Here is a 12,270-nt window from a genome sequence, read left to right as displayed (position 1 = left end):
CTTTGTGTACCATCCTGCCCTGGGACATTAAGTCTGCAGTAGCACATCCTCTCCCACTGAGGACCAACCAGGCAGTTCAGCTAGGAGAAGGGGATAAAATGGCAGGCAACAGAGTCAGAGACAGCCCCTGCTGCGATTGTTAGGGAACTCACATGAAGACCAAACTGTACATCTGCTACAAAGGGGTAAGGGGCCTATGTCCAGCTCCAGCATGCTTACACAGGGGTTATGTGAGAGTTATTTGACAGTTTTACAGTGGGGAATAATGCATTGACATCAATAAGAATAGAGCAGAAAACAAACCTAACGAAGCAGAAGTCCAGACAGTAGAGGGGTCCTAAAGCAGCATTAACTCAATGTGATGGGATTGCATGCCAAAGTCGGAAACAAGAATGCAGGCCATAACACCTGTAAGGGAGGTGCTGGGGAGGCCCTCCCTATGATACTGGAATTGCATCATCAACACCCTTTGCTTGGCCTTCACAACATTTAATGAGAGTATAGGGAAAAGAAGGAAGTCTTCCCCCATCCCACCACAGCCTGGGGTATGAATTTGTGTGCTCTTACGACTTTTGAACCAGAGAAAGCCTAGCATTCCACTCGGGAGCAGAAGGCTGGTCACAATTGGGATGACTTTTTAGCTAAGTGGACTTCGCTTCATAAAAGACGCTGACGCTCACCAGAGTGCCTCCCTATGGCGCATTCCTTGTACCAGGCGGGTGTCTAAATGAGTCCCAGTGTTAGAACAGTCAACATGGGTTTCAGCTTTCGGTGGTAACACAGACTTTACAGTAGAAATGGCATAGCTGATTTACATAATCCTTTCATCCAGTCTTCACATTGTTCTTGCTTTAAAAAGAAAACAACTCATTCTTTTTCTTCCTTGCTTTCCCATCCTCTCTTAAACTATATCTGCTTAGATTAGTAAGTAGCACCTTATATTATGTGCTACTCTGGGCCGGGAGCTTAGTGCCCCTGCTACTCTGCTGACTGGACACGTGATCTTGGGAACCACATCCACTTGTTTGGCATCTGGTGGCAGGGAGATCGCTCGGTCTCCCTGTTTACAGATCCTTTCTGGACATCAGATTCCTTTTTTTGGACATCAGAGCTGATAGGAGCTCAAGGACCTAAAAGGTCAAGGAAGTTCTGTTTCTAGTCTCTACAGCCCATTCATTCTGGTTCTCTACAACTTGTTGTCATTTTCAAAGACTCAGCTATGAATCTCAAAGCAAAACATCAGCCTCCTGATTGCTAATCACAATGGCAAATTTCCATCTTTGCTTCTGATCTCCCGTTTGACAATACAAGTCCTTATGTTTCTTGATGGTTCCCAAAGTGAGACTTCAGCTTTGAAGTACTCATCCAGGTCGCTTTTGATGGTTGCTTTCCCTTTCCCCCTATGATCAAATAAACATACACCTTGGCATTACGTATCATTTACAAAATACCACCTTGATTTTAAGAGTACTCTTAGTCTGATACATATAGTTCTCAGTTGGGTATCTCTTAGGGAGTTATTTATTCTTACCTTCTATGTTCTATGGACTTCACCAAGTATTATTTATTTGACTGTGTCTATGGTTATAGCCAATATTATTCTCTATGTAAATGTAGTTTCTCTTCACTTTTTACTAAAATGTAACAATAGCTTCATTTGTACTTATAATTGTATATATATATATGTATACATATATATATACACACATATTTGTGTGTGCATATAATTCATTATAATAGTTTTCACTCCATTACCCTCTCTTACCACTCCTTTATTCCTGTTAGCGTCCTTCTTCCAAATTAGTTCCACCTCTGCATGTATGTACGTGTATGTATTCATGCATATGTGTGTGTCTGTATGTATATGTGTGTGTATGTGTATATATTTGCATTTGTATGTGCCTGTGTCTATGTGTTGTGTGTTGAGTGTGTATGTATGTGACTATATGTGTAAATGTGTGTTTGTGTGTTTGCATATACATATGTGTGTATGTGTGTATATGTGTGTGGTTTTTTATGTGTATGTGTCTGTGTCTATATGTGTGTGTATATGTGTTGAGTCTGTATGTGTGTGTATGTGTGTCTATATGTGTGTATGTATGTGCATATATAGATGTGTGTATATGTATGTATGTTTATGTGCATATATGTGTGTATGTGTTTGTGTCCATATGCATGTGTATGTGTGTTGTCTGTGTGTATTTATGTGTATATGTTTGTATGTGTATATGTGTAAATGTATATGTATGTCTGTATGCATAAATGTATGTCTGTGCATGTGTATATATATGTGCATGTGTATATATATGTGCATGTGTATATATATGTGCATGTGTATATATATGTGCATGTGTATATATATGTGCATATGTGTATGTCTGCTTGTGTGTGTAAGTGCATGTATGTATATGTGTGTCTGTATGTGTGCATGTATATGTTGTGCATGTCTGTGTGCAGGTAGACAAATCTGCCATGCATTCCTGAAGGCAGAGGCCATGCCATGTCAAAAGACAGTGGTCTACAGTGTTCCTCTCCATCCTTCTGCTTTCAATCTTTCTGAATCCTTTTCTAACGTTCTCTGGGAAGTGATCTGTGCCTTATTTACGACTGACATTTGATATTCACTTAAATAGCTTGTACATACTATCCTTCTGTGCCCATTTATACCATCCTCCATAGATTGGAAAGCTAGTCTTGTCATGTTTGTGGAAGTCTGTCATATCGGCCACCCCCAATACACTGTGTCTATCAGTACTCATGACCCAGAATGGTCACAAGTAGCATGGGCTTGAGTGCAGCAGTAGACTTGCTTTGGCTACTGTGTTCACTATTGTGATGGAGTTGAAGACTTGATAAGTGCAAGATCATGATGGGTCATCTTTCCGAAGCATCCTACAACATAACATAACTAAACATAAACTAAGGAAGAACCAAATGCAGGGAGAGAGAGGAGGAACCAGCACTCCAGCTGTGTCATTCCTGAACACAAGTGAGACATTTTGGATTTTCAGTCCCTTCTTGAGTCCCCAGCTGGATACAGCTGTGCAGACTCCGGTCAACTCTCAGCCCCAGCTCCCAAAGAGAATTGTTTTGCTGGCCCTGGAATCAGGACAGCTTAAGCACTAATGTTATTTTTAGCTCTTAAAATTTGAAGTGTTTTGTGATGCTGGAGTCAAAATGAGAGGGATCATGGCTTTGTTGAAAATCCTTCATTGATTTCTTCACAGGATGACGTGAAAATCCCACAGCTGGTCAGACATGCAACATCAGGGCACACCAGCCCCTGTTTCCCCTTCTCCCTTCTTCCCTCTCCCCACACTGGGCACTCTACCGCAGCCAGCCATTCACTGTGACTTTGCACAGACAACATGGTCTGTGTGGCCAGTCCTCACCCTTAACAACTTGACCATCCTGTCACCATGACTCGCTGCAGGAAGTCACACACTGACACCTGGGCATTCCCACAACCCTTAGTCACATAGAATAGCAGACGTGCTTGTTCGCTTGCTTTGATTATATATTTGGTTTTGCTTTCGTTTCTCTATTGTGTTTAAAGATCAAGTGGTCCCTTAGTTCTAAGAGGTTCCCACTATCCTCTCTGGAGCCTCTGCCTTCATTTGTGGACACCACAGCTGTACCAAATCCTGCTCCCTCTGCCTGGGGCCCTCTGATGGCCATTATCCTTTATAACACGTCCATGTTTTACACCTCCAGCCAGGATTCTTCATAGACACCACTTCTTCAGTCCTGCTTTTCTCAAGGCTGTGGTACCTTCTCCATCTATAAGTTTCATTTACAACAAACCAGCCACCTGGTTGCTACTTTAAAACATCTATCTTCCTCAAAAAGAAGTGAATTCCAATAGCATATACAGTAAGCAAATCTACTTTTTAAGCAAGAATTGAGTCACATATACAGTATGTTGTAGCAAATTAAGATGAGCCCTGAAGGGAGTTTTTTAAAACCATAAGCCTTTTGTTGTAAGTTTTAGACTAATTTTTTACAGACTTTTAAAAATTATACCCACTGAACTCAACAAATCCTGAGATAGTTTACAGCATCATCTTAAGAGTTTAATTTTTTAGAGCAGAACGCAAAGAAATCATACAGACAAATGATTTTAAGAGTTGAAAATAGGAAAACCTTAGAGATAAGATATTGTTGGTGGTCTATAGCAGAGGAAGTTAGAGGCAAGGGATTTGGGGATCATTTGTGTGGTAGCAGAAATTGTTACCATAGGAGAGGGTTTGAAAATCGAATGTGTGGCCAATTTTGGCCACTGATTGAGCTGTTCTGAGGCCAAGCCATTTGCAGTAAAACAGTGAGCCTTTAATGAAATCTCTGAGTTTGAGGAAGAGAAGAGAATGGGTCACAAAATGAACTCTGCCAGAGGGAAGGTGTAGGGAAGCTAGAGGCCCAGGAGGCCATAAAAAAAGAGACAGAGCAGTCAGTGCCAAAGGGGATGCAAGGCTCAGGAGAACAAAAAGAAGTGTTGGGACTTGCAGAAGGGAACTTAGAGGAACCAGAGCCATAACATATAGGAGCTCCCCTCAAGGGAACATTCCAAAATTGTGAAAGCCTAGGAGGGCTTATGGAAGAGACAGCAGGCAGAGGGAGTTGAGGAGACTCTAAAGGGGAGCTGCAAACAAGTCTGAGGCAGGGAAAGGATGTCAGGCCTAGGAGGACATAAGGAAGCTGGGGAAGTGAGCAGCTCCTATGGGAGGCCAGGAAGCTCCAGGAAGGAGCTGAGAACAAAGGGAGGAGATGGGTAAGGGTCCTGGTGACAGGAATTTCAACTATGGGGTATCCACAAGCAGACTGAGAAAGTGGTGGGAAAGAAGTGCCCTAAATGTCACAGATGAGAGACATCTTTCCATGTGATAAAGGCCCAAGAGGGAAAAGAAGTGTCCTGGCACACCAGTGTGACTTTTGTAGTAATAGGAGACAAAGCAGGCAACTCCAGGGTGATACTTATCCAACTGAGGAGGGAGGAGAAAGCAGATGAAGAAGGGGACTGGGAGAAGTGTTTGGGGCTACGGAGGGAGGAAGTGTCTTTAGCAGATGCCCATGTGGAGGGTATAGTAGGTTCCTGATGCCAGAGAGAGTCCCTGGGAGGCATAGAATGCTGCAGGAGCCAGAGAGACACTTACAGAGTAGATGAGGAGAGACAAATGGTTAGAGCCGGTAGGGGAGAATAGCCGTAGAGGCAGATTCTACAATTTAGGGTCAAATATGCCAGCAGAAATGATTCATATATAACTTAGATGTCTGATCAGCAGCTTGGCTCCCATCAGCAAAAGAGCAAATGGAAATTTGAATATGTAGATGGCTCTTCCATTGCAAGTCCACAAGTCCTGGACTTTAGAGAACAGTTATAACTCAAGCGGTCCAAGCCAGTGTCTCTGCTCGTACAACTCTACTTGCCAAGTTTTAGTCTGGAAAAATAAGATCCATGTACCTATAAGGGTAAAGAGAAGTGAGAACACTGCCTTCTCCTTATTTAGACTACTCACTTAATGTAGCCTAAACTTGTATTAACTGGTATTAGCAGCCATATCATACTGTTAGCTCATAATGAAATTGTGGTCAAATAAAATCCCCAGGTCTCTTTCACATGAACAATTGTCACAATGTATAAACAAACTGGTTGAATTAATAGCTGGGAACAGCTAATAGGGAAACCCTATTGCTTAAAATGCAATTCTTTCCGGGCCAAATGTTCGCCCATCTTAACAGTAATTGCACAATGTATTTGCAGCTAAGGCCTCATTAAAACTTCATGCTCACCTGAGCTCCAGCAGCACTGGGAGGCTGCATATGGGTTAGGGCAATGGCCAGGTGACTGCCTCCTGGGTTTGCCCAATTTTGAATTTCAGTTAGAGCCACAAAAGTCTGTGCCTTTGTGCCTTGAGTTATTATGGGGAGTTTGTATCCCTGGGGAGTTCAAGCAATTCAGAAGCAGCAGGAAAAGGCAGGGAGGCAGGTGAGCAAAGAACAGAGCACTGCGAGAGGCATTGTGACACCTTGTTAATTATTAACTTTGGCAGCAGGTACTCAAGTTAACCGGAAAGGGAGGGTGGACCTCATTAGGTATCCAAACAGCCTTTCTAAAGGGCGGATGTAGTCCAGAAAGAGGCTGTTTTCATGGGGTTGAACACAAAGGAGGTACATACCTTGAGTGCAAGACAACCTTGATGCATCCCAGAAGGCCCCACCATGTTAACTGTACATACAGTCCACACAGTGTCTACCTCTCTGACTCCAAGCTGGAAGCATGACATGTGTATCCAGCTGCTCCGGATGCATTATAGGTTTGATGGCTGATTTTTAACCCAAAGTAGGATGAATGGAACTCAGGAGGAAGGGGTAATTAAATCCAACTGCATTAAGGCAGTTGTTTTAAGCAGCATTCTAGTTTTGCCAGAATCAAGGCATTGAGTGTGCACCCTTTGAGATATAGGTATATGCCTCTGAGGAGGTGTAGACATACACATCTTAACAGTAGTAGCAAAACGCATCCAAAGACTATGTCCTGCAGGTTGTGGGAGAGATTATGTATATGAGGTAAGGGGTCTGTGTGGAATCAGGGGAAGGAAAATCAAGAGGCTTGGTTAGTAGAGAGTTGAGAGATCTGATAGGAGGCAGAGATGGAGCTCCCATAAGAAATGTACAGCAAAGAACTGAAGGTCACCTTGGTAGTTCTCCCATGTGTAGGAAGGTATGGGGTCCCTTGGTGGTTCTGCCTTAGGCCACCTAACCTGAGACCCACAGTGTGTGGTGAAGGAAGACAATGTTTCACAGACTTGCCTTGATGGTTAAATGAAGCTATAGGAGTTAATTCAGCTGTAGCAGGAGCTCCAGAGTCTGCTTTTTGGTGCAGAGTACCTTGGCCATATCCTGGCTGCACAATGGTGCCAATCTGCGCTGTCTCAGGTCTATACAGAAGTAGAGGTGCCGTGTATAATGAAGATGGGCTCAAAGTATAAAGGAGAGCTCCTTTTAGAATGTATAAGAGATATAGGGGGTCTGAGGAGATGACTCAAGCTTTAGAATTCTGTGGACTTCATTTTTAACTGTGTGTGGAATTTGCTTATTATCACAGAAAACTGGGGAAGTCCTGGAAAACCCAATGACAGAATTATTCAGTTGTCCAGCAGTGACCGCTCTCACATTAGCATTTGGAACATTTCTTTCCACATGTTATGTCTTTACATGGTTATCTCTGTAACTTCCACCCTACTTTCCCTCTGTAATCTTAAATATAGCCATAACTGAGACAAACTCCACAAAGATAAACAAAAGCAAATCTGTAGTGTGGGTCTGAGTAGGAAATCAGGCAAGTTTTAAGTTCTTTCTGGCCCTTCCTCTCTCTCCCTATAGTTCTGAAATCAACCGGAAGCACTTGAGGTAGTTAGTTATGGCCAGAGTCTCACAATATATACTTTTTCGTTTTGATTTATTATTTTAATATTTACATTATCATAAAATGAGAAAAAATTCTCAAAAGTAAACTGGTCACAAGCAGCCTTCTTTTATCCTTAAAACCCACATGACAAGATGACTCATGGATATGACACAACAACCCTGAAGAGATGGGAGGTGGAGCTGGGCGATTTCAGCCCCTGTACATCTCTTCTAAATAACGTGGCATCATAACATCCGAAATTTGGATTTGAACTCTGTGGCTAAGCCCTCCTCAAACTAACAGAATGACTACATAAATTCTGCCAAATGACTCTCTATTCAAGATATTAAAAATCATATTAGTAGTATATACCACTGTCTGCAACGCAAAGTATTTCACACATAGCCTTTAGAATCTAGCAAGCACAGAGAGCAGTCTTATCTGTGACAAGTAGCATGGGGTCTTCAGCGAAGACCAGCTCAAGAAGAATATGAGTTGACCAGGGTCATGGTATGTCACTGAAGATGGCCTACACTCCCCGACACACTATAGTACTGTACATAGAACCTGGTACTGTTTCCCTCTTATCAAAGGGAGGTCTCTGGATTCAACTCATTGCACAAGAAAGGAAGAGTTAACCCTTCTCTCACCAGTGTTCCCATCGACCTGTCTAAAACAAAAATCTTTAGGGCAAATTTACACAGTATAGTAGCTTGATTTGTTCCTGTTTAAATTAGTAAACTTGGAAAAATGTAATTCCTTAAATATAGAGAGTAGGGCCTCAGAAATTGAATTAATATTTAAGTCTGAGGTACCATATGTGTATAATTGTAACCGTAGTACTACAATATTGAGCTACAGATTTTGCTGTTATTAAAATGGGCAAGGTGTGAGAGTGTGTCTCACCAGGTGCTCAACCCTCCTGTTAAATCTGCAGAATGTCATTAACCTGTTGTAATCCCAGCATTTGGGGAGCTGGGGCAGGAGGATCAGAAATTATGTAAGTTTAAGGCCTGCCAACCAGACAAGAGACACTGTATTAAAACCAGAAAACAAACAAACAACAAAAAAGCCACCACTACCAACTACAACAAAAACAAAATAAAAATAAAATATAGTGGGCCACTCATCAGATTCTCCCTGGCTTGACCCCATTGCTTAGCAGTTGGATTCTCCATCTTGAATTGTGAGAATGGGCCTCAAAAATGTCCACAATTCGATCAAAGTAGCCTGCATCAAAGAATCAGAACCAAAAGAGAAAATGGTCACTTATCCTTGGTGAAATGCATATAGGAAATAATGTTCCCATTGAAAACAAGGACGTTGGAAGTATGTTCAAAACAATCGAGACTCAGTAATTGTTATCTGAGGCTGAATCTCCGTTAATTGAGAGGAGGAGGACCATTTGGCCTTCCTGTTACATTAATTGATTCCCAGATCTACTTCCCATTAATCCTCTTAGTATGTGTAGCTCACCTTGAGAACCAGGAAGCAGTAATAGAGGTCTCTGGGCCCTTCCAGAAAGCATTTTGATCTTTTGATTTTACAGGTCCTGGAAGTTGTCAGCAATGTGGCTCTTTCAGTGGTAGGTAAAATTTAACCTATAATGGGAAGTGTTTACTGAAACTAAAGATTTTGTTGGGATAGGAAATGGTCACTGCTGAGAATAGCTACGTTTGAAAGGAGCTAAACTGCAGTAAATGCCTTTCAAATAAACCACTGTGCATATTATATTATTGCCTCCATAACCCATGACCAAACCATTTTGATTTATATGGAAGTAAAAGTATTTATCACTTTTATTTATATCGTGTATCATTAAATATAGATGATATCAGCCAACTGCCAGCATATATACTTTTTCCTCCTGTGAGATGCAAGGATACTTTTAGAGATACTGTATAGATGCTAGAATTCCTTTCATAGCTTGTTTTCTCCCCGGGTGATAAGGGTGTCAGCCTTTACTATGCCCTTTTGCTGTGGGAGGCAATGAGCTAGGAGCTCCTTGCAAGTTACTCCACATGTATTTCACTAACTCCTGTAAAGGAAATAGAGAAAAGCAAGTTCTCACTGTTTTGCAAATGTAAAGACTGAGCTTCATGTGGGACAAGCCACTGGAATCACGCTGCTAGGACAAGATAGAGGTAGCATTTGAACCAAGTTTTGTCTGGTTTAACACTGGCCTTCCTTTCCTGGTGTGTGTGGTGTGTGTGTGTGTGTGTGTGTGTGTGTGTGTGTGTGTGTGTGTACACATGTCTATATGTTCATACTTGTGTGCAAACCAAAGGATAACCTTGAGTGTTGTCCTCAGATATTGCCCTCTTATGTGTTGGAAGAGGTAGGGGTGGGGAGTGGAGGCACAAGGATTGGCTCTTGCTGTCCCGATACTCACCAAGTAGGTGAGTAGGCTGGCTGACCAGAGAGTCCTGGGTTCCTTCTGTTCCTTATCCCTGGCTCTGGGATTATAATCACTTACTTCCATGCCTGACTTATTAAGCATGGGTTCTTTGGGTTTTCAAGACACATGCATAACCAGTTGAGCCATCTCCCAGCCTCCCAACCTTGTTGCCTTCTGTGTTCCCTAAAAGGTTGAACCTCAGTTAGCTAAGTACTCCTTCCTCAGCTTGTCATGCCCCTTCTGAAGTATGTATTCCTCAACCTATTAACATGGCGTTAGGACTCTTCTGGTACTGAGGGAGAAATCAGGCCATGCTACCTGCACTCAGTGTAAGTGCCCATTTGCATAGTGGCTGACTGCATTAACATTTGCTCACTTGTCACACTAGCCACCACCCCATCAGATTCTGTAGCAAATACCCGAGGATTTGCAAAATAACACAGTCAGTATGTACATTTTACCTTTTTTTTTTTTTTTCGGAGCTGGGGACCGAACCCAGGGCCTTGCGCTTGCTAGGCAAGCACTCTACCACTGAGCTAAATCCCCAACCCCCAGTATGTACATTTTAAAGGAACTAACTCACATTTTGCTAATTGAAAGAAGGAGGAAGAGGAGGAGAAGAGGAAGAAGAAAGGAGGAGAAGAAGAGGGAGGAGGGGGAGGAAAAGAGGAAGGAAGATGAGGAAGAGGAGGAGAAGGAAGAAGAGAAGGAGGAAGAGGAAGAAGAAGGAAGAGGAGGGGGAGGGGAGAGGGAGAAGGAGGAGGAGAAGGAGAAGAAGAAGTAGAAGAAGGAGAAGAAGAAGAAGAAGAAGAAGAAGAAGAAGAAGAAGAAGAAGAAGAAGAAGAAGAAGAAGAAGAAGAAGAAGAAGAAGAAGAAGAAGAAGAAGAAGAGGTAGAAAGACAAGACTCCTTGCTCTATCGTTGTCTTACATTGTGATTCTAAAGGTCTGGACTTTGGTCCTCAGGCTTGAGAGGTAAGTGGCTTCTTATCTGCAGTGTCATCTCCCAAATTCTCCCATTGTTTCTTCCTTAAAGGATGGATTAGGTGGAATTAGAATCATGATTGCTGTGGGCACCGGAGACACATGTCTATAAATTATGAGCCAGTGTCACAGGATTCTAAATAGCCCCTTCCTCTCTCTCTCTCCCTCCCTCCCTTCTTTCTTTCTCCCTCTTCCTCCCTTCCTTCTCTCTCTTTTCTTTCCTTCCTTCCTTTCTTCCTTTCTTTTACAGTATAGTATCTATGCATGTATGTGTGTGTCTATTAATGCATGTTAATGTGTATGTGCCATTGCATTCAGAGGTCAGACAATAACCTCAAGTATCCCTCCTCACTTTCCTCCTTGCCTGAGACAAGGTCTCTCTTTGGTTGTTCATCATGCAAACACCAGAGTACATGGCCTTCAAACTCCCAGAGCTTTTTTCTGTCTTAACTTCCTACCATGCAATGGGTGTTGGTAACACAGAGGCTTCCTGCTCAGCGGACACAGGTAACTTTCTGTCAGTGAAGGGACATAAACATGTGATGGGTCGAGTATAGGCAATGGAGTTGAGGAAATGCTGGTCTCATGGCCACCAAGACTTCCCCTACCAAGGAAAGCGGTGAGGGTAAGTAGCTTTTATGTCCTTGATCTCACTGTGCCCTCATTTTCTGATGACTGGGACCAGGGCTCCTCAGTATTTTCTCCTTGTTAATTGAATGACTAGTTCTGGATAATGGATAATTCTCAATTTTCTATTTTTAGAAAGTATATAAATATCTAAATTAGATTTAGGCAAAGTGAGCTGCAGCCTTTGATATGCAGAGAGCATAATTAGGTTGCTGCGTTTACCTACCAGGTCGCAAGCAAACTTTAACTCATTAAAGCTGCGAGGGACTTTGATGAACCTTTGAACTAGATAAAAATATGCCAGTCACGGCCAAGTTCTCCTCTCTTCTTTGAGAACTTTCAAAGGAGAGAAAGTGACTAATGTGTTTGGTTTTGTAACATCACCCGCCAGCCCTGATCGGCTCTGAAATCTTCATGGGATTCTTAACCGCCCCCACGCCAGATAGAGGCACTTAGGGCAAGCTAAAACAGTGTCCTTGGAGTCAGGAGCCCTGTGGCCTCCTTTCAGTTCCCCTCTTGACCTTCGGTCATGGTGAACCTTCTAGGCCTTGGTCTCTCAGCTAGAGAATAAGATAACAAGACAGAGTACTGAGAGGGGCACAGAGTGATGCAATGGTGGTTTTTTCTGGGTGCAGATTGGATCTAAATCTAAGACACAGATCAGTATGAAACCTTTATTTCCCCATCCTGGGTATTCCTCACACAACTACTTCTAACTTAGCAGGTTTCCTATTCTCCAAACCCTCCCTGCCCTTCCAGAGGCCTCCATACCTTTTCTGATATTCTTGACTGGATCAAGGATTTCCCAGCCCTATAGGAACTCACTTATCAAGCAGGAACATTGCAATATCCAAACAT

The sequence above is a fragment of the Rattus norvegicus genome, chromosome 1 (genome assembly GCF_021556685.1).
Source record: "Rattus norvegicus strain SHRSP/BbbUtx chromosome 1, alternate assembly SHRSP_T2T, whole genome shotgun sequence".
Lineage (NCBI taxonomy): Eukaryota > Metazoa > Chordata > Mammalia > Rodentia > Muridae > Rattus > Rattus norvegicus.
This window is presented reverse-complemented; position numbering follows the sequence as displayed.